The sequence below is a fragment of the Tamandua tetradactyla genome, chromosome 1 (genome assembly GCF_023851605.1).
Source record: "Tamandua tetradactyla isolate mTamTet1 chromosome 1, mTamTet1.pri, whole genome shotgun sequence".
NCBI lineage: Eukaryota > Metazoa > Chordata > Mammalia > Pilosa > Myrmecophagidae > Tamandua > Tamandua tetradactyla.
In genome coordinates this window covers 75,256,106-75,281,992 of record NC_135327.1, presented here as the reverse complement: position 1 = coordinate 75,281,992, position 25,887 = coordinate 75,256,106, and positions in this window count along the sequence as shown.

The following is a 25,887-nucleotide window of genomic DNA, read 5'->3' as shown; positions in this document are numbered from 1 at the left end:
TTCCGGGGGCTCGAAGGTGTGGAGGGCGCGCGAGACAAAGGAAGACTCACAGGAACTGGCGGAGCTGGCAAGGTGTGCGCACCAGAACGTTTATTAGAGGAAGTATACCAGCTTATATACGGTGAAGCGTCTAGGGGAGGGGTGAGCGAGAAGGGCTCAGAGCAATTTTTTGATTGGTTGGGACGGGTTTTATTGCCATAAATGGAAGGCTCAAGCGGGGGTTTTAGAGGAAGGGCTGGAGTTTCGCATCCTCACTTGAAGGACCAATGGGATGGTCAGAAATATGCTGTAAAGAGTTGCTAGGTAAAGAGCTGGAAGAACGGGGACCGAAGTGATATCCGGCACCAGTTCCACTCCTTTACATTTGTAAATTGTATTTTAGTCTGTGCCATTGAAATGATAACTACATCTTTTTTCCTTTCCACTTACACTTTACTATTGAAGTGATAACTCTGTCTCCTTTTTTGCTTATACTTGCTATTTAAAATTGTAATGATCTCTCCTTGTTAAAATCCATAAAAACCTGAAGCCCCCTAAACTAGGAAAGACAGAATTTTAGGCAGATAGACCCTCTGATCTCCTGCTTCATGCCTAGCAATAAACTTTTTCTCTCTTTGAAACCCTGGTGTCTCAGGAATTGGTCATTAAGCACATTAGGCAAGAACCCACAGTCTTTGTCCAATAACACTTTCAGTTATCAACATGTACAGGAAATTTCAGGCAGTATTGGAGCCTTTTTAAAATGCTCTTTTATATTCAATTTGAATATTGATGGATCATTGCAAAATGAACACACCAGGTAATTATTATCCTGACCAAGAAATGAAGCATTCTGGTCTCTCTGAAGGCCCCCATGTGGCTGTCATTGCCCCTTCCCCTCTCCAAATTAAGAAATTTTCTGAGTTCCAACATCAGTGATTATTTTTACTATTTGTGATTTTTATATGAATGATGTCATACACTATGTACTTTTGTTTGTTTGGCTTCTTTTGCTTAATAGTATGCTTGCAACTTTCACTCTTGCCATAGCAAGTATCAGTAATTTGTTCATTGTAATTTTCCTAAGGGTGGTGATGATATTTACCTTGTTGCCAGTTTAGGGTTATTGTGACTAAAGCAGATATTAACATTTCTGCATGTATATTTTGAAATACATATGCACACATTACTTTTAACTTTAAACCAGCAACTAGAATGGCTAGGTCATTGATAAGGCACATGTTCAACTTTAATAAATACTGTCCAATGTTTTTTTTAATTGATTTTATCAATTTACATGTTGACTAGTAACATAAACAGTTCCCGTTGCTCTCCATTCTTGGAAAATTTGGTACTGTTAATCTTTTTACCTTCTGCCATTCTGGTGAGTGTGAAATAGTACAAAATTGTGTTTTTAATTAGTATTTTTTATGATGCCTAGTGATCATGAGAATGCTGCTCATTGAGCATTTGAATGCTCCAATTCTGAGGTACCTGTTCAAGTTTTTTACTCATTTCTAAATTCTGGATATAATTACACTGTCAATTTCATGTGCTATCAATATTATTTTTATCTCAGTGCACTTTTCCTTTAACTCTCTAAGCAGCACATTTCAAAGAACAAAGTTTCTAGTTTTAATGCAATCATACTTATCAGTCCTTTTCTTTATAGAGCTTCTGTTACAGTTAGTCCTGTTTAAGGGCTCTTTAATATGAATTGTGATGATATTCTCCTATATTATCTTCCTTATTTGTTTATCTTTCACATTTATTTCTTTATTCTGACATCGATTTTTGTTTGTGGTATAAGGGTCAATTTTTAATTTTCTTCCATATTAATATCTAATAATTTAGCATCCTTTATTGAAAAGAATATCATTTACTACTAGTCTGTAATGCCATATTTGCCTTAAATGGAATCCTTTTATTTGTGTGTTTATTTATGGACTTTATTTTGTTTTGTTCTTTTATTGTTTATCATTTGGTCAACAACATTCTTCATTAATATTTATGACCTTAAAATAAGTCTTGATATCTGATGGAACAAGTCCTTCTTGCTTGTTCTTTGTGTTAGTCTTAACTATTCTTGGCCCTATGGATTTCCAGATAGATTCTAGAATCAGCTTTCCTATATCCACACATACAAAATTCTTGGACTTTCAATTAGGAGAGCGTTTATCTATAAATCAATTTTAGGGAAAACAAACATCTTTACAGTGTTGACTCTTTCAGTCAATGAAACAAGATGTACGTTAGGCTTTATTTAATTTTTAACAATATTTTTTATATTTCCTGGATGGAATCTTACACAACTTTCAAAGTTTTGTTCTTTGACATTAGATATTTTTGAAACCTTTGTAAATGTTACCATTAAAATCTTATGGTAGTGGGTGCAAGGGTAGCTCAGTGGTAAAATTCTTGTCTTCCATGCGGGAGACCCGGGTTCAATTCCTAGCCTGTACATTTCCCAAAAAAAGAAAGAAAAAAATCAACAAAAGCTGCTGCAATAAAGGGGTAGTCACATGGAAAAAGAATGAAACATGACCCCTACCATGCAGCATACAAAAATTAAATCTTATTGTATGTTGTATATTGTTCCTAGTTTAGAGATATAAAATTCATTTTCGTTTTTGTAAGAGATTCTTATATTTCAAATATTCTCAAATTAAATGAAGCAGAAAGTTTTCATGAATTTTCATTATTTTTTTAATTTATGTGAAATTCGCATAGCATATAATTAGCCAGTTTAAAATGTATAATATAGTAATATTTACTACATTATGTTCTTCAACTGCCACCTCTATCTAGCTCCAAAATATTTCATCATCAAAAAGAAAACTCCATACTATAGCAGTTGGTCCCTATTTTCCCCTCCCCTTAACCCCTGGACATATGTCTCTATGGATTTTCCTAGTCTATGTTCTTCACTTGTGTGGAATCCTATGATATGTGGCATTTGTGTTTGGCTTTTTCATTTTGATTAATATTTTCTAAATTTTTTGTAGTTAACCCCTCACTTACCATCAATCCCTAGCAGCCATTTATTTTTGTCCCAATATTTTTGCCTTAGCAAGAATGTCATATAAATGGAGCCATACATTAGGTTGTACTTCGAGACATTTTGCTTGAAATTATGCATTTAGATTCATCCATTTATTGCTTGTACTGGTATTTTTTTCTAGTCTATTGTTGAGAATAATTCCATTATATGGATGTACCACATTTTGTTCATCTATTCTCCAGCTGGAGAAAAGTTGGATTTTTTTCCAATTTGTAATGACTGCTGAATTTAATACTACTAATTTAATGACTACAATTTTTAATGACTGTACATATTCAGACACAGATTTTGTCGAACACCAATTCTTGACTCATTTAGACTAATACCTGAGTTTTAGGGGGTGGGGGTTAATAAATGTATGCTTATAAGAAACTGAAACTATTTCAAAGTGCCTACCATTTTGCATCGCTACAAGCAATGAATGAGAGTATATGTCTAATTACTATTTCTCATTTTTATGATATTGTGGTCAAACATTTTAGCTTTATGTATGCTAAAAGACACAGTAAATGCTGCTATTTTTGCTTTATACCCTCAATTTTCTGATTTACTCACATTTTGGTGAGGACATATGAAATGTGTAAATATTTGTGTAATGCATGTAAAATTTTTTAGTCTGTGCATTTTTCCTTTAACATCTGTGTCATATTTTGGTACAGGATTATGTCTTTCTCATAGAATTAGTTGGGATCTGTTTCCTAAATTCCTGTTCTCCGAATCATTCATGGAATGTTGGTTTTATTTTGAAATAATTATTTAGATTTCACCAGAAAGCTATCTATGCCTGAAGCTTTGTGTATGGGTCTATTTCAAATATATCATTGCAACATTTTCAGCCTTTCAACATTTATGTTGATGTCATCCACCAGTCATTCCACTGCTTCTCTGGAACAGTTTATGTGCTTTTACTCAAGTGTTTTTATATTGTTCATAAAATTGCCGAAAGTCTTTGGCTTTTATAAAGATATACATAATCAGATGGGGTGGTTTTAAGCTGCACATAACCCAGGAAACACCTTAAGTTTAATCCGTTCCTGTGGATGTATATCCATTGTAATTAGGACATTTTGATGAGGCTACTTCACTTAAGGTGTGACCCACTTCAGTTAGGATGGAGCTTACTGTTTTCACCAGAGTCCTTTATAAGATACTGAAATTCAGATAGAGAGAGAAATCCAAAGGAAGTAAGAAGCTGACATCAGCGAAACCCAGTAGAGAACAGAGAGACCAGGAGATACTGCTATGTGCCTTGCCATGTGACAGTCAAAGATCTCCAGCAGTGAGCTCCAGAAAGCTGGTCTTCAAGAAGAAAGCAGAAACTTCATGACATCTTTTAGCCTCAAAACTGTAAGCTAATACATTCCCTTTGTTTAAACCAACCCATTTCATGGTATTTACCTGGGCAGCCTAGGAAACTAAAGCAGCAGATGTTTGCAGCTGTGTGTGTGTTTCAATTGATTTTGCTTGAGGTTTACAGAGTCCTTTATTTCCTAGATCCATGTACCTTATCAATTTTGCAAAAACTTCAACCGTTAGAGCTTGTCTTGTTTCTTTCTCATTCACTCTCATCTGACCTCTCCCATCTTGCATTCTGCATCTTCACTAATACGTATGCAAGATTTTTCAATAATCTCATATATTATTAAAATGTTATTTTCAGTGCATTCCAATCCTTCCTTTTCAGCATGTATCTATATGGATATTTTGTAGTTACCTATTTTTTCCCATTCATCATTACAGTCTCTAGCTGAGGCTATTAAATTCTTAATTTTAATTCCTACTTTGTCTATTTATAATATCCATCTTTTATTTCCTGAATATATTATCCATCAATATTTTAAGTTCTTGTCTGCTGCCTCTAATATGTAGATCATAAAATAATTACTTTCCATTCTATTTCCTAGTTTTGAGCCTATTTTCTTGATCTTTGTATGTCTGCCTTTTTTTTTTATTATTATTATTTTAAATCATGTTCTTTGGGTACAATTTCCTTGGTGTCAGAAACTGCCTACAAATTAAAGAGGCTCTAAATGAAGAATTCTTTCACCATATGCTTTACATATCCTCTGCCTGGTGAAAAAGGTAGGATGGATAGGACTAACTCAAGGTCGCTTTGCACTTTTGGTCAGGCTTTTTCACATCTCAGTTTCCTTGGTCCTTATTATGTGGCTTTTCACATTTTCTATCTTAGGGCATTTTCCTGGGGTGTTCACTTCCCCCAACTACACTGCTCTGGGTTCTGAACCCTAATACCTGTTTCGTCAGTACCACAAGACTGCTAAAAATTCCAATGTGTTCTTTAGATATTTTCTGTATTGCTGTACATCACCCTGCCAAAAGTAGTTTCAAAATTCTATGAGTACCAGCTGCAGGTAAGACTAATTTCTCTCTGTCCCATCTGAAATCACTAAATTGTCTTTCTAGTCCCACAAGCTAATATTCAGTTGGTTTCTATACCTCATAGAAAGGAGAGGTACTGAGGCAACAAACCCTCTAGGGACTGAGAGACCTGAGAAGGAGAACTTGGAGAAGTATGTCAATATTTTGTAGACCTTTACCCTCAGGATAATTTTCCTTCCTGGGCATAGAGCACGGGTCTGAAAATCTAGCTAAAGGTATCATTAATGAGGGTCTCTTTGTATTCTTTGGAACGAAGTCACTATGCACAGCCCATACTTACAAGGTGGAGAATTATGATCCAGTTCCTTGGGAGCAGAGTATCTACATAGCTTATCTGGAATTTTTTTTCTGCTTGGGAGATTTGCCTCCATTCCCAATCTAGTTATACATTCAATTCTTTATTGATATTGATATAAAATCTTGCATATTTATTACATACTTTGAGTTACAATCCAATTCTATGCTATTTAAATTGTTACTTTGGTTTCTTTAAAAATGAGGAGTTGTTTTAGTTTTTTTGTATTTATTCTGATTGGCATGCCCTGAGCTTGCTGAATGTATGGTTTGGTGTATGACATTATTTTGAAATTGTTCAGCCATGGTTCCTTCAGATAATTTGTTTTTTCTCCTCTATTGCCTCTTACTTCTCATCTAGTATACCTACCACATGCATGTTATGCCTTTTAAAATTGCTCTACGGCTATTTGATGCTTTTTTTTTATTTCTTAATTCTTTTATTGTTCTTTACATCTCAGTTTAAGAAGGTTTTTTGACCAGGCTTTGAGCTCATTGATAATAGCTTTGGTTGTATTTAGTCTAGTGCTGAGCCCATAAAAGTCATTCTTCATTTCTGTGATCATGTTTTTGATTTCTAGAAGTTCCTTTGGTTCCTTTTTAGATTTTCATCCCGCTGCTTTCATTATCCATCTGTTTTGTCATGTTACCTAGTTTTTCCTCAGAACTTTCATCTTGAAGGAGCCATATATGAATATAGATAGCTAGGTATAGCAAGGACAGGTGACACCAGAGATGTGTGAAAGAAAAAGCCTATTGGTACTCATAGGTTCTAGAACAGAGATCAGTTGATGCCTTGCAAGTTTGCATGGGGAAACACGTCAGAGAGTGTTCTAGTTTGCTAGCTGCCAGAATGCAATATACCAGAAACAGAATGGTTTTTAAAAAGGGGAATTTAATGAGTTGTTAGTTAACAGTTCTAAGGCTGAGAAAATGTCCCAATTAAAACAAGTCTATAGAAATGTCCAATCTAAGGCATCCAGAGAAAGATATCTTGGTTCAAGAAGGCTGATGAAGTGCAGAGTTTCTCTCTCATTTGAAAAGTCACATGGTAAACACAGTCAGAGTTTCTCTCTCATCTGGAAAGGCACATGGTGAACACGGTCAGGGTTCCGCTGTCATCTGAAAGGGCACATGGTGAACACAGCGTCATCTGCTAACTTCTTCTCCTGGCTTCCTGTTTCATGAAGCTCCCTGGGAGGCATTTTCCTTCTTCATCTCCAAAGGTCACTAGCTGGTGGACCCTGCTTCTTGTGGCTAAGCTGTTCTGCTCTGCTCTCTCTGAATCTCCTTCATTCACCAAAATGTTTCCTCTTATAGGACTTCAGAAACTTATCAAGACCCACCCAAATGGGTGGAGACATGTTGTCAGCTAATTCAGTTTAACAACCACTCTTGATTGGGTTACATCTCCAGGGTATGATCTAATTACAGATTCAAACATACAGTATTGAATAGAGATTATTGTGCCTTTACAAAATGGGATTTTGACTAAAACATGTCTTTTCTAGGGGGCATGCATCCTTTCAAACCAGTACAGAGAGCAAAAGGCTCCAGTGGACCAAGACACTGTACCTTTATAAATTACATGTGTGGAGCTGCAGTGGTTGGTCAAGCAAGAGTGGTGACTGAAGAGTTTGTATTTGACTTTCACAGTGGCATGAATGCAGGTAGGATGCTGGGAGGAGAGGGAGAGGCTGTTTATCTTGTATAAGCAGGTGCTAGTGATGGTCACCGAGGGACCTAATGCTAGCGTCTAAAATACTGGTGTATCATTGACAGTGCAAAGCCCCTCTGCTGTTAACGACAGGGCCAGAGATGATGAGACAGCATGAAAATGCAAGAACCCCAAGGGGCTGCTGAGGCTGCATGACAGTGTGAAAAGTCCCATTTTATTTTAATTCACTGCCACCCTTTACATATCAATCATAGTTATTTCCATTTTCTTGTGTGGTAATTCCAGAATCAGCATCAAATCTGAGTGTGGCTCTGATGCCGGTTTGCCTTTTCAGACTGCTTATTTTTACCTTTTGGGGTGCCTCATAATGTCAGCACCTGGAGCTCATGTGTTGGGCGAGAGGACCTGAGGTGCCTAGGCCTTTAGTGTGGAGTTTTATGTTAATGTACTCAGGAGCTATGCTGGGTTTATTGATTGCAAATACCTCTAGATGTCAGAGATTCAACATTCTCTAGGGGTCTTTTCTTTGTCTCCTTTCTTGGCTTTGGGCTTCTCTAATCTCTCCTCAGACAACATCTACGTCTTGCAGCTCTTCCAGTTTATTGTTCCACATAAACAATATTTATGTGGCAGTCCTATGTAAGCATGTTTAGGGGAGTGAAGTATGTATCAAGTTATTAAATAGCAGTCTTTTAAGTGGGTCCATGTCTCCAGATGTGAACTTTGCAGGTGCTTCTGCTGTGGTGTTTTCCCTCCTTCAGGTTAGAACATGAGACTACAGGGGATTGGAGTGGGCAAAGTGCCCCTTCAGCAATTGCAAAAAGACTCTTATAAAATATTTCCCTCTGGAGAGTAGGCCTTTGTGGTGGAGAATGTTCTGGCATATTTCACAGTGATCAGTCTTCCCCTCCCCCTGCCAGGGTCCCGAGGGGTCTTTCTTAGATTCTTGTCCTGAGGACCTAGTCGGTGGGCAGTGGTCAGACCTATGAAAGTGGGGTGGCCCCTCTTGCCACTTCCCCCTCAGTCTCCAGCAATTTCTCAAAATTATCATTTACCCTAATCTATAACAGCCTTTTTTATATGACACCTCAAATCCATCTTACTTTCCAAGCTGCTTACCCCAAACGCTGACATTTGGTCTGGTTCATAACCAGCTTTCCATTCCTTGAGACATAACATTTCCCCAGAGCTCAAAACCATATCCATGGCTGCTACCTACATGCCTCACTCCAAATCCAAGCCAACCATGACCCACCAACCATCCCCACCAACCTCAGCCCCCCAGCCTTTTTTCCTTTATATTCCTTTTTGCTTTGAACTAACCCATCTTGGACTACCACAGTAAATCTACCAACTTCCACCGCTGGACCACAATAAAGACACAAGATACAGGTCCCTTTCTCTGTATGAATGCTCCCAACTGCTTCTTGAGCTCCCCCCAAGCACTTCCCATCAAATCCATGGGGCACTTCTATCCCTGGGACATGCGAGTAGTAAATGATCTTTCCTCATACATTTCTGCCTCAGTCTCCTAGTGACATACCTGACTTCCACCCATACCCAAATTCAAAATCCAGTTTAACTGATTTCAAATACCACTGAATTGTTCTTACCAGCTCATGGTTCCAGAGACTCTGAGTAAACAGAGCTTGGCAGTGACTCTTTGGACTCTTCTTTCTCCAGCTTCTAGGGCAATCTGTCCTGTAACCTCAGTTCCCTGATATGGCCAAGATAAATGATTGATTTTCTGTTTATTTGACATATTTTTGATGACGTAAGTATGGGCTGACAATCTCTCAGCCCTTTACACATGACAGCTAAAACTGGAAGTCCACCATTTTAAAAATCAAAATGTTTCAAGAATGTATTTGTGTTGCCATAATAGGAACATTCATTTTTATTAAACAGTAGCTTACTTTGTTTTGATCCTTACCTCACTATACTTTTAAATAAGTAATGATACATAAGATTCACATTTGCCACATGAACATCTCTGGTAGCATTTCTCTTTAACAGTATTTTTGACTAGTGTCATGCTTTCTTGCTCAACCTGGCATCAGATATTTTTCTTCATTATAGATAGCTTCATTTCATCAGATATCAATTTACAATTTTATTGTGGGCACATTTTCCCCATAGCAATGACCTCCTGTTGTGAAGCAGAATAAATTGAATGGCTTATCTGTGTGCAGTAAGGCCTCAAACTCTGAATCTAGTTGTTTGTGTGCGAAACCCCTGCTTTATGAACCATGACTCCTATTTTTATAGTGTAATTTGGGGTGGAGGCCTTGGTGAGTGCTTTCTTAATTGATTGGACTTAAATAATCCTTCACCAGATGCTAAATAATTTGTGGAAATGCATCATCATTTTGTGCAAGTGCCCTAAGAGAGAGACAAAAGTCAAAAGGCTGTTTGTTAAGCATGTGGCAAAGAAAAGGGACTACTACCTACTAAAATCCAATTATATGGGACCATTTTTCTTGTGTATGAAATAAAGCGAATAGAAACATAGTACTTATTTTTATTTAAATTGAAAAACTCATCAATGAATGTAGCTTTACAAATAATTGCTTAGAAATAATTTGTTGCTCCTTACAAATTTAATAATGACACCAGTGACTATATATTAACTCTGCACAGAGTTTTACTCATTCATTTACTATATCTGTGCTCTAGAATGTTGTAGTTAAGGTAGGTCTAAGTTCACATCTTGTAAGTACAGGAGGGACTTCAAAGGCTATTGTACATTAAAATAAAACCAAGAAGGCTTAAGGTTATTTCTGGTTTCATTGTTTTGTTTTCTTTTTCCCCACACATGAAGTTCTTGGTATAACTGGAAATTTGAAACTTGCCTAAATGGACAAGCTTGCCTATATATATATATATATATATTGTTAATATATTTTTCCTTGACTTATACAGACAGCTGTCTTCCTTCTTCTCTAGTCTAAAGGGCACTCATTGCCAAAACCATCATGGATTCCTCATTTCCTATGTTTTCAATGCACTTTAGAGCTGGAATGTTCGAAGCTGAAATACCTCTGTGATATCATTATTTATTTAGTGTGGGAAGCCAAAAATGTATCAAGATATTACTAAGGCTCATTCTTCTCCACTTTACTGAGCTTTCATTAATTCTTTTCCTATTGCACTGAGAAGAGTTAACATGTTTATCCATTTCTCTTTTAAAACACAGACTTGCAAGTTGAATGTTTGCTGGCATCTGGGGACTTGATTTCAAAAAACCTCCCACCATTGTCACAACTGAAAGGAGTGGTCACTATGCCTAAATTGTGGGAAAAATGTGGTTTAGACTGAACATTTACTTTACTTCTGGGAGTCTAGAATTTTTGTACAGCCCAGACACATGGTGCCTAGTGAGCTTTCATGGTAGATATTTCCCAATTTGTTTCTGAGGAAATAAATGAATCCCCTGTGACTCCACTGGGAGAAGACTCAGAAAACTTGCACCTAGTTTTCCCTGGACTTCACCTCAGGCACTTTGTCCCTTTGCTGGCTGGACTTTGCATCCTTTTGCTATAATAAATTTTAGCCATGAGTACAGCAATCTGTTGAGTCCTGTGAGTTCTCCTGCAGAATCATCAAAGCTGAGGTTGGTCTTGGGGACCATCAAAACATCCACATACTAAGTTTTACTGATTTAGTTTAGAATAACACCAGCTTTTATTATATCAACTTGCTAGCTCATATGAAGCATTCCTTTATGCTATTTCAGTTTAGTATAGTGTATTCGACTTATTTGATTTGGGAATTGATATTTTGCTTTGCTATTTACTTATTCTAAGCCTGAAATAAGTAAGGAAACTTCTTGAAATCATGCTTTCTCTAACTGTGTGATGATAATCTATAGCTTTTTTAGCAACAGGCTGTAGGTATAAAAAAAATTGAGTCTTTATTCTATTGCATAACATAAAAAAACATTTAAAATGTAAACATTTTCTTTAAAATCATCTTCTACCTTATTAACATACTAAATTTTGACCTTTTTTTTGTTGTTGCTGTATCACCTGATGTGAAGGTTTTTTTGGCTGTAAGTAATAGATTACCTAAAAGGCACATGTGGAAAATTAAGAGTCAATAAAACATTTATTTTATGTTTATTTTAATGGATATGTTTCCAATACTTTTCCATTTAAAGTAATTGTCTTAGCATAGCAAGTACAAACTTTAAAATGTTAAAGAATACTGCATTATTACTTAAAATGTAATAGTTTGAAGTTATTAGAATATTAATTTTCAAATTGCTTTTGGTATCTGTTAATAATTACTAAGTTTTGAAGTTCAATATTTGTTTTGCTAGTTTTTCTATATTTTGAACATTTGATCAAAACCTAAGAGAAAAAATTATTCCATTTTATGTCACTTATTGAATCTATTCAGTTATGAACTCTTGTTTTCCCAAGAATTTATATGTTATATATATGCTAGAATATTTAGTGTACAACTGAGATTTCCAAATAGTTTTTATACAGTTATGCATGACCATTCTCTTGTAAGTTGTAGTTAGTTTTGATACTAGGCCTCATTCTGACTTCTTTCTCTTGTTGGCATGCTTATTCTAGATAAACTGTTTTCTCTGTTTCTGACTCCCACTATTCCAGATTGGTTCATTAAATTTACTTTTTCTAGTAGTTAATTATTTATAGTTACATATATTGCAGATTTTTGAATTTATACAAATTTGAGCAGAAAACAAATTTTAAATTATCTTTGCATTAATATATCACATCAGCCTTATTAACATTGAGGATACCAGAGTTTTTCTCCTATTTTCTGTTAACGTGGTGATTCAATTTATTGATTTTAGAATATTAAATAGCCTTTGCATTTCCGGAATAAATACTACTTAGTACTGTCATATTATTCATTTTTATATATTGCTGGATTTATATTGAGAATATTTTATTGAAGTTATTTTGCATCTATGTTAATGAGAATTATTTACCTAAAATTTTCTGTTCTTGTACTCTTCTCATCATGTTTGGTATTAAATAAATGTTGATCTTATAAAGAACTGAAAAATCTTTCTTTCTTCTTTACAAGATTCTGTGAAAGATTGATTTAATTTCCTGCATAAAAATTTGAAGAATTAATTTCTCTGTGAGAATGTCTTTGAGAAGAGATTGAAAATGAGATTTCTAATTTTTTTCTTTCTCATCTTTGGCAATTTGCATTTTTAAGCAGATTTATTGATTTTATCCAAACTTTCAAATAGTTAGTGTAAATTTCTTTAAAAAAATGCTGATTTTTTTTATATCTTCAACTGCAATGATATAGCCATTTTCACTACTGATTCTAATTTCACAAGTTATCCCTCTTCCCCACCTTTATCTTGATTGATCTCTTTGGTAATTGGAGTTCAGAGGAAAAATAAAAGTTCCATAAGCAGCCCATAGCATTTCCACATATATCCTAGACGTTTTATTTTAGTTGCCTTTATTAAAAAATTTACATTGGCCAATTTTCTTTAGTCATTGAGCTTTGTGTTTAAGATGAGACCAGTCAGACATTTTCCCATTGTAGGAGAATGACATCTTCTTGTTGCATAATTGAATAATGATTTCTCTTTCAATTCCAATAACTTAAAGTTATGAGTAGACTTTTGTTAACTAGATTTCATTTTCATTTCTTGGAAAAGTTTTTGCATTTTAGATCTAATTAATTTTCACTTCGATTTTTAATATTCCCTATTCAGATTCACTAATTTTCTTTACACAGTGTCATTGATGTCTTTTTTAAATTTGATCATTTTCTTGAAACATGTTTAATTCCTTGTCTTTTCATTCTGCTAAAAACAAACCAAATGGCAGCTGTTAATTCAGTGGAGAAGTCAAAGCTATTGAGAACTTTCACAAATTATATAACCAGAAACTTCTGTTAGGATACCCCACTCGCAGAAGGACCCTAGACTTCTTTCTTTTCAGAAAGTCAGTAAGATTCTTTAATAAAGTTTCTATATAGTGACCCAAACAAGGCAGCTGATGGCGGGAACAGATTCTCAACTTAATGAAAACTCTGATATCACTTGAAGCCTCATACCCTTCTGAGATCTGGAAACCAATCATTTTTGTAAAGATGTTTACTATATATTTTTTTTCCCCTAACTTTAGTGTAGGTGACACAGATAAATCATCAGGTCTCTCTTAGGGCTTTATTCCCCCTGATGAATATTGTTCATTGTTCAGAATGTGAGCAAATTGATGTTTAAAATTATGTAATATTACAAATATTATTATAGTTCTCTTTTTCCAGGAAAATAGCACAATGTAGCTGAATCAACTGAAAATGAGCATGCTTCTACTAATATCTCCCACATGTAAACCCTTACCAATTCCTCTCCATGATCTATCCAATACTATTTTGAATGAAAATCTACAGAGTAGAAGCACTCAACGAGATGTAAACTTTGCTTTCATGAATATAATCTGGGGATTGGATCAGAGGGCAGATGTAAGGCATGTTTGGCTAAAAAAATAAAAGATTTTAATATTTTTAAATACGAAAAATATTTGAGGATTTTAATATTTGATACTCATATAACCTCTTCTCACATTTTCCTTAAGAATAAGCCAAGTAATAAAATCTGGGGCTTAGAAGTAGCTGAGTTATATTTCAAAGTGTATTAAGAACACATAATTTCCGCCATGCAATATCAATCTGCAAGGGCAAATGCACATAAACACAAATAAACATTTATTTCCCTTTTGGTGCTCAATGCCAAATATCTATTTTAAATATGCCAGCATGAATTAAAAGAAAATATTTGATCTGTTGGCCAAGAAAGTCATTAAATATATTTAATCAAACTTCCTGTCATTTTTTTGTCAAAAGCCTGAATGCACTGACTCCCAACCTTTCCCATAATTCTAATTCAATCTTACTTTTCCTGTGACCCTTCCTCTCAATTATTTTCCTGATCTCTTCTGGTTCTCATGTAGTCCTGTAAATAAACTCCCTAGTACCCAAACTTTTCAGTCAATGAATTGAATAAACATTTCTTGCCTAACTCTTATGTCAATACTCAGAAATCTCTGGCCATATTTTAACTCTTTTACATGGATTATGTATCATTGGTTATCTCTTTATTAATTCTAATTACTACTTTTATATCATGATTCTCCACGAGCCTCCTCCATTGGTAGGAAGCCGTAGGAACTTTTCTCTTTATTTTGCTGCCATTACATCTGGAAATGGTCTGAAAAATTCTTTAAAACTTTATTTTCTAATAAAGCATTTGTAAAAGACTCACTGAAGTTGCTTTCTGAGATGTATTTTAGAGTAGAAGCATTAAAAGTTAAATATTTATTAAATATGACTATAAAATTATCCCAAGTATATCAAATACAAAATGCATTACTCAAGACCCAAACACTTGATACAAAACAGACAGAATTTTAGCTCTAAGTTTATTTAAACATAAAATAACATCTTTCACTCATATAATGTTTTCAGTTTGCCATTTACTAAAGTTTAATCTTTAAGATGTTAAATAAAATAGGTACAGTTACTTAGATATCCATGGGGCCATTAACAAAATCAAATGTCAACACCCAAAATCTCTAACATTTGATTTGGTTTTAAAAAAAACAAAATGTACTTCTTTTTCATTTTCAATCTAAAAGAATGCATAATTTCCTGAAGAAGTAGCTAATTACCTTAACATTATAAAACTGGCATGATTATGCTTGTACACTACCTCTTGAGAAAGATATAAGTCAAGAAAGTACTTTGATATTTTTAAAGAAAGAATACCATAGAAGAGCAAAGTTACACAATTTTATTATGAACCAAATGCCAACATCATTAATCATTGAAAATGAAATAACAGTTACATTTACAGTATTTTTGTAGACAAAGATCTTTTGTTATCCTAAAGCAATAGCAATTCATAATTATTAATGGGATTGGTATTCATGGGAAAATATTACCCATCTAAATATGAAAAGTAGAATATTATACTAGAAAGTAAAAAATGTATTTATGGCATTAAAATATGATTAAGTGAATTAATCTGTTGTTTCATTTATGAATTCATATTTCTGCTTACATTGAATTATTAAGAAATTAAGTATTATTATTTCATAAATGTTATAACTGTTAGTGATAAATGAGAAAGTGTCATTATTTTCATTTTGATTTAGCTCGATTATGAAAAAGGTGATACACTATTTAAAAACATAGTGATTTTAACATTTATTAGAAATATTAGGAGATTACATGGAATTGAAATAGAAAGAGGGAAATGAAGCTGAAATGAGATAAATAAATGACACCACAGCTAACATGTTCTATTTTCTTTTTTTTAATGCAGCACATTGGAACTCTAGCTGAAGCTTTGTCCATGTAAACAATTCATACTGTGGTTGATACTCCCTCAACAAGAACCACAAAGAATTATGATGGTAGTTAAACTCATCCAAACAAACTTTGACTTTTTCTATAGACCTCCCAAGACCACTTTTATAATTTCATGGTGTCAGGAAGCCATACCAAATCAAAGTCCATAGAACATTTCTGAGAGACAAAAAGATACAGTATTATTTTAGTCAGTATGGTGGTTTCCTTATAACTTTCATCATTACCTGAGTGACTACAGAAACATGGAAAAATAAAATAATGCATTCTAGACAATGAACCCAATCATCAAAGAATGATGTACTTCCCATAAAAAACAAAAAAAGCCTGGCAGCTTATCCCAGCTCAGTCATGCATCTGAGACCCTCAGCACAGACTATTTGACACACAGAGGCAGATAAATTACATATATAAATTTTTAAATATTTTAAAGTTAATCAAATGCCTTCTTTAATACAATATCTGCTTTGACTTCTCATTGTATTGCCCATTATCTGTGCCTTGATATTTCAAAGCAAAAGAAGTGACATATTAAGCTTTGGGAAATTGTTGTCTTATATGGGGGCCCTGTCCTACGGTCACAAATAGCTTGGTTAACAAACAAGGAAAGAAAACACCAAACAGAATGCTAGTGCAAAGCCAGAGCTCTCTGGCCTTAGGCACAAAGATTCGGTAAGCTGATATCTGTTTACTTCTCCAACCTTAGCCACTTTGATCCACCCTTCCTTCACCATTGCTAGATGCTGTATTCTCAGAGTGGCCCACTGTACCCCATAAGATTGAGGTTTACAAATGGGATGACTTCACTAACTGTAAAATGTCCACTTTTTTACCTGGCTTAGTTTTTCAGTACTACTGAAATCAGCTGAAGTCTGCATCCCCTTCATTGTCTGGTTTTCTTACCCCCTCTGCCCTGACAGCTAGTTTAGACTCATTCGGAGTTCACGTTAAGGAAACCCATAGTAACGAATCTATCACTGACCAACACATATGGCAAGCAAAGAATTTTCAAGATCCTTCTTGAAGAAAGAGAGTTCCTGAAGAAGCAGCAGATCTCGCTCAGGGTCCAAAGCCTAGTTTTGTGGAAACTGCAGGGCACAGACATCAAAATGTTCAACTGGGAAGCCCTGGAGCTGGTAGGCATCGCCAAAGTGAAGAGGATTGATAAAATAATTATGAAAATATATATCATTTAGGGGGAATGTATTCACTGTTTCAAACATGTTAAATAAGCAATACTGGCTTTCCTTAAATGATAGAAGTTTTTACTGAGTTGGATACATAACAGAGTTAAAGAACTGTCTAATTTTAAAGTCTGTGCATTGCACGTGTTTCTCATCATAGATTTCAATAATCAGAAACTTTGTGATGTATCTTATTCAAATTCAGCATTTAATAAATGCTGTCCATTATTTTCCCCAAGAAATGACAGGCTTCAAAGAACTCCTTCTTTCTGTTTCATTAGTTGGTTATTCACATTGGAACATGAGAAGTGAAATATTTTTGCCTACTTCTCCTCTCTAGTCCCCAATCTCTGTGCAAACCAGGATAATAGAGTAATTAAAACAAATGATGATTTGGCCACTGCTTTATCTTGCATAATCTTGCAATGTTTAATATCTGAGGGAAACTATAACCCATGCTTGTATTTTTTACAAAATATGTTTCTTCCTTTAATGTTAAAAGAAACTGTAAACTCAAACCATACTTTAACTAGAAGATTTTATTCCCATTTGTGATGATTAATTTTACATGCCAACTTGGTTAGGTAATGGAAACCAGTTGTTTTTCAAACACCGACTTAGATGTTGCCACGGAGGGTGGAAGTATTCTGTAGAATGGATTAGCACCTCCAATTCATTGACTTTAAGTAAAGAAGATTATCCTCCATAGATGGGAAGGCCTCATCCAGTCAGTGGAAGGCTTTAAGAGAAAATACTGAGGGTTCCAGAGGAAGAGATATTTCTGCTTCAAGACTAGATGATCTACTTCTCTTGAGTTTGCAGCCTGCTGGTCTCCCCTGTGGATTTCAGACTCAAGACTACATCACTCTTACCAAAACACTCAGCCTGCCAGCTTAATTATGGATGTCAGATTTGCCAGTCACCACATGTGTGAGACAATTGATTAAAATAAATGCTTTTATATACACACACGCACACACACACACTTAAATACATATGCACACATCTACATACATTGGTTCAAACTACATACATAAATCCTGTTGGTTCTGTTGTTTCCTCTAGAAATTGCACTAATAAACCTTCCTTATTTTTTGTTTTGTTCTGTTTAAATTTAAGTTGCTTAAAATAAACTGACACCCATGAGAGACCTTAACCCAAAGAAAAAATTTTAAAGGAGGTATTTTAAAGTACCAGGGATATTTGAAGTTACCCAAGAGGGAGGTTAGTATTGTAGACAGGGAAAGTGATTAGGAATTAATACAGGGGCTCCTTCAGCCTGGTTTTCACTACTTATCTGCATTTTGACCTGCACCTTCCCACAGAAAAGGGTACCCATCAACATGCACTTCAAATCACTTCAAATTACTTACACAGTCACTAAATATAGATCTTCAGTGTCCTTATTCCAAATACAGATGGAAAAAGTCCAATCAATGAATTGCTGCTCTAAGTATTCAATTCTGAACTACTCACCTTTAGCCAGGTAGAGCTTGGAAAGTTGAGCAACTATGGCTTCAGGGGATCATTGTGTGTGCATATATACATATACATACATACATCCTTCTCTGGGAACTTTTGAGAGAGAGAAAGTTCCCAGAAAAAGATGTATGGTTCAGCAGCGATAAATTTTATATGTGGTTAGGAGAAGAACATATTAACATGCAATTATTTTTTTCTAAAATATGTTGTCATTTTTTTTCTTGTTACTTCTATTTTTGCACTCATCTTTCTCCTTCCTCAATTCCTTTCTTTGATAGAAAATGATGCTGTATATTATCCTCTTTTATTATGAAGTCCATCCAGGCTCTATCTTCTGTATTCTATCTCTACGTTTCCAGTAACATTTTAATAGTCATACCAGGTTGTATCTTCCAACATCCAACAAATTTTGTCTAAAATTAAATTAGGTTTTACTTTAAACAAACTCTTTTCCTTCTTAAATATTGTCCCCAACAACTGCAAAATGTTGGAATATCTCTTGACCCATTTGTGTGTCCTTGTTCTCTCTTTGCCCTCTATTCTCTGCACAAATTCCTTGTCCTAAACAATCAAGCACTAAGCAATCCTGTTTAACGTTATTCAAATTTTAGTCATCCTGTTGAAGTCCTTACATCCCTAGGAATCCTTGGTGTGCCAATAAAATTAATAATGAAAAGCCAAGCATAATTTTTAACATTTTTTAATAGTATGTGAGTGGACATTTTATCAACATTTGCAGGGAATGGCAATAATGACTAGACAAAACCAATTGCTACTTAATATATTGATTATACAAATATTAAAGAGCTCCTAAGTAAACTTTGTCAAGCAATTTCTAGTTCAGATCTATTGAGTAGCTAAAAGATTTAAGGGAAGAATTTGTGGTCATTAAAGAAAAATTAAGATGGCAGAACAGGACCTGTTGAGTTCACCTCTGCTCCAAGGAACATTTAGAGAAAGGATGGAAGGCAACTGAGGCAGTGATTCCAAGGTGTAAATGACCAGGGAATGTCTTCTTCACCACATAGGGAGACCCTGCTTGCAAAAGCTGAAGAATTGAGAACCAGTGACCATCTGGCTGGTACAAATTAGCATAATGCAGAAGCCTGGAGCACTTGGTAGCGTACAGATGGGGAGACAGGGACTAGGAAGTAAGCCAAGCCACATTGCTCAAACTCACTACCCTCACCAGTGCAGCCCTGAAACCTGTGATTCATGCCATGCACCTGAACCCCATCACCCGCCCCCTACACTCCAAGTGCCTCCTGCCACTGCCCGCCATACGTACCCACCCCGCACCCCCATCCCAAGCATCTGCATGCCTACCAGAGCCCAATCCACCTCTCCTACTGAAGTGCAGTCTCACCCTGCCCCTCCTGAGACTCACCTCCCCCCTCTCTGGCCCCTGCAGGCAGTCACCAGTGCATAAAGGCTGCAGGCACTTACTTTCATACCCAAGCCAAACCTGCCCACAGTCTATACAGTCAAGCAACCTTACCCTGTCCCCCCAGTCCATCAATTTACAGCCCTCCCAGATCTACGCACGTGCATAACCCCCAGTCACACTTCTCAGCTCTGGGTAAGCACTGACATGTGCAGTTGTGCCATATCCACCCTCAACTCATGAAAATTCAACTCTGGCCCACTGCCACTGAACTCTGCATATGTGCATACAAAGACCCCTCACCCCTAGATGAGTACACCTGCCCAGCCACATCCTCCCTCCTGCCAGCAGCCCATGCACTCATACATTGACTTCTTGATCCCTGCACCCCAACCCCCTGCCCCACAAATGTGCACAGTTGCCCCACCCCTTGGCACAAGCAACCTGCTCCCACAATTGGCAGGTGCTCACAGGTGAATCTTGTTACATAGCCCCCATAGCATATGTGAACAATTACCCTGACCCCTTACACACCTGCACAACCACACTGGGTATTGCCCACCTGATGCCACCAACCCTGACCCATGTCCTGTACCCTAGTGTCCTAGGCCTACCCCTACACATTCCCAAATCTATATCCAGGGCCCGCTGAGCTGCCCATACACACATACACAAAGACACACCTGCTCCCTACCTGCCCCTGTCCACCAACCTCTGTGTCATCTACCTTACACCCTGATACGCATGACCCGCATGTTCCATGTGCCCACCCACATCCTACTTGTACACCAACCCCTGTCACCTCCCACTGCCCTCTAACTCTGTGTTTCCCATGCTGCACCCTACTCCTGCACTCCAAATTCTGCCTGAGCTGCACCTCAACAACCTTGTGACCTGCACCCCATACTCACAGGCACCAGTGTAACATTCCAAACTTGTGCCTATAACTGTCTTGCAATGCATCACCATACTGATGTGCCCTGCCCCATGTCCTGCATCATGCTCCACATCCTCCCACAAATGCAAAGCTTTAGACTACTGAAGGAAGTCAACTTCCAAAGAAAACTTATTAAGATATTAACATGCCTTGAAGACAATAGAAGATCACTTAGCATATCATGATGCAGACAGATCTACCCCAACCTAATGACCAAAATAAAGCACTGGGCAGACATAAACTTTGGAACAACTAGTGAAGGATGTTCATATAACTCTACTAAATAAAATAAACAGGATGGCTAAAGACATAAAGGAGAACAAGAAGACACTAGAAGAGCATAAAGAGTAACATGAAAGAATATATAGAAAAATAGCAGATATTGCTGAGATTAAAGATGCTATAGACCAAATAAAAAATATACTCAAGACACACAACATTAGATTTGAAGAGTCAGAAGAAAGGATAAGTGAACTAGAGGACAGGACGATGTCTTAAGAACACTCAAAATAGTAAATGGCAAAAAAGATGGAAAATTTGAATTGGATCTCAAGGAAATGATGGACAAAATAAAGTGCACAATTATAGGAATCATTGGTGTCCAGAGGGAGAAGGGAAGAGTAAAGGGTTAGGGAGATGAGTTGAGGATATAATGGAGGAAAATGTCCCAACACTTATAAAGGCCATAAAAATGCAAATCAAAGAAGCCCAATGTATTAGTTAGGGTTCTCTAGAGAAACAGAATCAACAGGGAACACTTGCAAATATAAAATTTATAAAAGTGTCTCACGTGACCGCAGGAATGCAGAGTCCAAAATCCACAGGGCAGGCTGCGAAGCCAACAACTCCGATGGATGGCTTGGGTGAACTCCACAGGAGAAGCTCACTAGTAAAAACAGGAATGGAACCTGTCTCCTCTGAGTCCTCCTTAAAAGGCTTCCCATGATTAGATTTAGCATCACTAATTGCAGAAGACACTCCCCTTTGGCTGATTACAAATGGAATCAGCTGTGGATGCAGCTGACATGATCATGACCTAATCCTATGAAATGTCCTCATTACAACAGACAAGCCAGCACTTGCCCAATCAGATAAACAGGTACCACAACGTTGCCAAGTTGACACGTGTCCCTAACTATGACACCCAACAAACTCCAAACAGAGTAAATCTAAATGGCCCTTCCCCAAGACACATACTAATCAGTCTGTCAAATGTTGCAGAAAGCAGAAAATCCTGAAAGTGGCAAGAAAAAACAATCTGCTACGCACAAGGGAAACCACATAAGACTGAGCTCAGACTATGCAACTAGCACTATGGAGGTGAGAAGGCAGTGACATGATATATTTAAGATCCTGAAAGAGAAAGACTTCCAGCCAAGAATTCTGTACCCAGCCAAATTCTCCTTCAAAATTGAGGGAGAGTTTAAAAGTTTCAAAAATTCTGAAAGAATTTGTCAACAAGAGACCAGACCTACAAGAAATACTAAAGCGAGTTCTACCAGTTGAAAAAAAGACAGTAAAATGAGGACTGGAGGAGGGCACAGAATTGAAGAGTACCAGTAAGGGTAACTTAAAGGATAAAAAAGAGAAAGAGGGAAAAGAATATAGAGATCTGACAAATAAAACCCAAAGGACAAAATGGTGAATTCAAGTTACTTGAATATAATATTCAAAGTCTTTAGTAATAACTGTGAATATTAATGGACTAAGCTTACTAATTGCAAGATACAGATTGGCAGAATGGATCAAGAAATATAATCCTTCTATATGCTGCTTGCAAAAGACTCATCTTAGACCGAAGGATACAGATAGATTGACAGTGAAAGGATGGAAAAAGATGTTCTAAGCAAGTTGTAGCCAAAAGAAAGCAGGAGTAGCTATACTAATATCAGACAAAATAGACTTTAAATGTAAAGACATCATAAGAGACAAAGAAGGACACTATATATTAATAAAAGGAACATTTCATCAAGAAGAAATAACAATCATAAATATTTGTTCCCAATCAAGAAGCTCTAAAGTACATGATACAGACATTGGCTAAACTTAAGTGAGCAATAGATGTTTCAACAATAATAGTAGGAGACTTCAGTACACCACTCTTCTTTATAGATTGAACAACCAGACAGAAGATCAACAAGAAAATAGAGAAGTTAAACAACTCAATAAATGAATTAGACCTAACAGACATATATAAGTCATTACACCCTATGGCACTAGACTATACATTCTTCTCTAGTGCTCATGGGACATTCTGTAGAATAGATCATATGCTGGGGTGCAAAACAGGTCTTTATATATTTAAAAATATTGAAATTATTCAAAGCACTTTCTCTGATCACAATGAAATGAAACTGGATATCAATAACCACCAATGAATGAGAACTTTCACAAATATACAGAGATTTGAATAGGATCTCAGGGAAGTGATGGACAAAATAAAGTGCACAACTATAAGGATCATTGGTATCCAAGAGGGAGGAGGGAAGAGTAAAAGGTTAGGGAGATTAACTCCACTTGATCATGGTGTATAATTCATTTAAGATGTTGTTAGATTCAATAAGCTAGCATTTTGTTGACCATATAGTTGTTCACAGTACCATCTTATGATTTCTTTTATTTCTTCAGGGTCTGTGGTAATGCACCCTTTCTTATTTCTGATTTTATTTATTTGAATCCTCTCTCTTTTTCTCTTTGTCTATCTCACTAGTGGCCCATTGATTTTATTGATTTTCTCAAAGAACCAACTTTGGTTGAATTGATTCTTTCTATTGTTCTTTTCTTATCCCATTCATTTATCTCTGCTTCAATCTCTGTTATTTCTCTTCTATTTGTTTTGGGGTTAGTTTGCTGTTCTTTGTTAAGTTCCTCCAGGTGAGCAGTTAAACCCTCAACTTTTGCTCTTTTCTTTGTTTTTTAATATAGGCATTTAGGGCAATAAATTTCCCTCTCAGCACAGTCTTAGCCACATCCCATAAGTCCTGATATGCTGTACTCTCATTTTCATTCATCTCCATATAGCTACTGATTTCTGTAGCAATTTCTTCTTTGACCCACTGGTCAACAAACTAGACAACTTAGATGAAATAGACTAATTCCTGGAAACACACAAACAAGCTATACTGTCTCAGGAAGAAATAAAAGATCTTAACAAACCAATTGAAAGTAAAGAGATTCAACTAGTTATCAAAAATCTTCCTACAAAGAGAAGCCCAGGGCCAGATGGCTTCACAGGGGAATTTTATCAAACATTCCAAAAAAAGAATACCAATACTGCTCAAAATTTTCCAAGACTTTGAGGAAAAAGGAACACTACTTAATTCATTTTATGAAGCTAAAATCATTTTAATACCAAAACATGATAAAGATGCCATAAGAAAGGAAAACTACATGCTAATCTCCCTAATGAACATAGATGTAAAATTTCTCAACAAAATACTAGCATATTGAATCTAACAACACCTTAAAGGAATTATACACCATGATCAAGTGGAGTTTGTACCAGGAATGCAAGGATGGTTCCACACAAAAAAATTAATTAATGTAATACAGCACCTTAACAAATTGAAAGGGAAAAATCATATGATCATCTTGATTGATACTGAAAAAGCATTTGACAAAATTCAACATCCTTTTGTGATGAAAACATTTCAAAAAAAAAAAAAAGAATCAAAAGTAACTTCCTCAATATAATAAAGAGCATACATGGGAAACTGATAGCCAGCATCATATTCAATGGGCAGAGACTAAAGGCTTTCCTCGTAAGATAGGAAGAGACAAGGATGTCTTCTGAAGCCATTATTCAACATGGTACTGGAAGTTTTAGATAGAGCAATCAGATAGGAAAAAGAAATAAAAGGCATCCAAATTAGAAAGGAGGAAGTAAATTTTTCATTATTTGTAGATGACATGATACTATACTTGGAAAATCCTGAGAAATCTACAACAAAGTTACTTGAGCTAATAAACAAATTCAGCAAGATGATGGGATACAAATTGATGTACAAAAATCAGTAATGTTTCTATACACAAGCAATAACCTAACTGAGGAGACAGTTAAGGAAAAAAATCCATCCAAAATGGGAACTAAAACAATCAAGTACCTAGAAACAGACTTAACTAGGGACGCAAAGGACTCATATACAGAAAACTACATAACATTTCTAAAAGAAATCAAAGAAGATCTAAATAGTGGAAAAACATTCCCTGCTCATGCATAGGAAGGTTAAATATAGTTAAGATGTCAATTCTATGCAAACTGACCTACAGATTCAATGCAGTACCAATCAAAATTCCAACAACCTACTTGGAAGACATGGAAAAGCTAGTTACCAAATTCATCCGGAAGCGAAAGAGATACTGAATAGTTAAAAGCATCCTAAAAAAAGAAGTAGAATGAAGTGGGAGGGTAAATACTTCCTGATTTTAAAGGTTCTTATAAAGCCACCGTGGTCAAAACAGCATTGTACTGTCACAATGATAGAAGTATGGACCATTGAAATCGAATTGAGAATGCAGAAATAGACCACCAAATCTATGGTCAACTGATTTTTGACAAGGCTCCCTATCAACTGAACTGGGACAAAATAGTCTTTTCAATAAATGGGCATGGGAGAATTGAGTATCAGTAGCCAAAAGAATGAAAGAGAGCTCTTACACACTACACCAAAATTTACTCAAAGTGGATCAATCACCTAAATAGAAAAACTAGTATCATAAAGTTTTTAGAAGCAAATGTAGGGAAACATCTTCAAGATCTTGTAATAGGAGGTAGCTTCCTACATTTTACACCCAAAGCAAAAGCAGCAAAAGAAAAAAAATAGATAAATGGGAAATCCTCAAAATCAAATGCTTGTGCACTCAAAAGACTTTGTCAGAAAGGTGAAGAGCCAACCAACTGAATTGGAGAAAATATTTGGAAATCACACAATTCAATAAAGGTTTGAAATCCTGTGTATATAAAGAAATCATGCAACTCAACAACAAAAGAACAACCCAATTATAAAATGGCTAAAATATGAACAAGCATTTTTCTGAAGAGCAAATCAGATGGCTCAAAAGCACATGAAGGGATGCTCATTTTAATTAGCTAAAAGGGAAATGTAGATCAAG